The sequence below is a fragment of the Myotis lucifugus genome, unplaced genomic scaffold (genome assembly GCF_000147115.1).
Source record: "Myotis lucifugus unplaced genomic scaffold, Myoluc2.0 scaffold_2634, whole genome shotgun sequence".
NCBI classification, from domain to species: domain Eukaryota; kingdom Metazoa; phylum Chordata; class Mammalia; order Chiroptera; family Vespertilionidae; genus Myotis; species Myotis lucifugus.
Window position 1 is genome coordinate 7924 of NW_005873682.1, and position 1886 is coordinate 9809.

Genomic DNA, 1886 nt, shown 5'->3' on the forward strand with positions numbered 1-1886 from the left:
TGTTTTTTTTGTAAGAAATTTTTAGTGAATTTTTCGGCCAGAGTGGGAAGGGATGAGATATTAGTGAGATTAGACTATTTTGTATGAGAAGGAACATTGCGTCAAGCCGCCTCCTGCAATATCTCTTACTTGGGATGTGCGCGCAACCCTAGGTACCTCCCTCGCCCAGATTCGAGCCTGGGACTTTGCAGTCAGCGAGGCAGAGCCTCTTCCACAGTAGCCAAACCGTTTTGAGTCTATAAAAAGCTTTTTTTAATGTATTTTTTCAGAGATATATTAACATAGCCATCTGTTTCCCCCCCTTCAGGTGTGTAATTGGAGGGGGGTTTAGCATGTCCAGGGGAGTGGCGCAACCATCACAACCACCGTCAGGCTGTCTCCATCGCCCAGGAGGACAGCGTGTGCCTGCGGTCAGTGCCGACTGCCCAGCTCCCCCCCCCCCCCGCCACAAGCAGCCCCCCTCTATTTCCTGTGTCCGTGGACTGTGCACTCTGGACATTCACACACGTGGAATCCCACGATACAAGCTCCCTCGTGTCCGCCTTCTTTCATTTAATTTTTGCCCGGAAATGTAAACTCAACATTGAACATCATCCTTACACCCACTTCACAGGTCACTGTTTTTGCTATTATAGGAATTTCTGCTCTTAGAAAGCCTTGTTTTGTCCAGCTGAACACTGCTCAGGAGACGGCTGCTCAGCATCAGAGATGATCACAGGCCTACCAGAGGCCTTCTCCGCCCGCCAATCTCGCAGGGGAAGTTTGTTGTGGTTTTGTTTGCGTGTTTATTTGTGGGGGAGGGGGAGCAGTTTGGTTTTTATCCAGGAAGCCATGCAGTTTCTTACACCCCCCTCCTGGGTTGATATGAGGAGAAACGGTGTACAAGTGCCTACGGGTCAACAGGAGGCACCTGTTAACTTTGTTAATCATCGAAACCCCTTTGCCTCCCTTGAGGGCGTCCACTCCACCTCCCCGGGAAGCGCCGGGGCTGTGCCAACCTTCCCCGCGCTGCCAGGAGGCTGCAGTGTCCAGCCCGGGACTCACAGACCAAGGCCAGGCTGACCCGGGGAGATCCCCGCAGAACACGATTCCGATCCAATCAGCGACTTGCTGTTTTAGTTCTAAAAAGCAGTTCTCCTTCTTTAGCGCATTTATTTGTTAAGAGCGAACACCTGCTCATCCTACCAACGTCAGAAGGAGCAGGAGGGTACCCTGCGGCCTTTCCCGCATCCCTCGAACCCGTAACCCTCCTTCGCCCCGACGTTTCTCCTGTCTGCTGTCCCGCTGTCCTTGTCCCTGTGCGCACACGAGCGGCATATCCGACACCGTTCTGCGCCTGGACGCTTTTCCTGTGAACCGTAACGGTCGGCCCGGCGCACACCGAGCCTCTTCTTGCTGCTGCTGCTGCACAGCGTCCCCTCGACCTGACCGGAGGCACCGGGACCCCCTCACCCTCCCCGCGGGAGGCAGGGGCGCCCGCAGCTGGCAGTCAGTGCGCGGGAAGGGCGTGCATCGCGGGAGGGAGGGGCGCCCGCAGCTGGCAGTCAGTGCGCGGGAAGGGCGTGCATCGCGGGAGGGAGGGAGGGGCGCACGCAGCTGGCAGTCCGCGCCCGGGAAGGGCATGCATTGCGGGAGGGAGGGGCGCCCTCAGCTCGCAGTCCGCGCCCGGGAAGGGCCGCCGCCCGCGGGACACGGCACACCGCCGTCCGGGGGCTGTGGCTCCAGAGCCGCGCGTGCTGGCCCATCACCGATGGGAACACGCGCCCGAGTCACCGTCTCCCAGGCGATGCTCCTTGGCCAAGACCGTCACTGCAGCGTCTCCAATGCCCGAATCACCCACCACGTAGGCCGGATGGAGAATCAAACACTAAAAATAAACCCTGAAC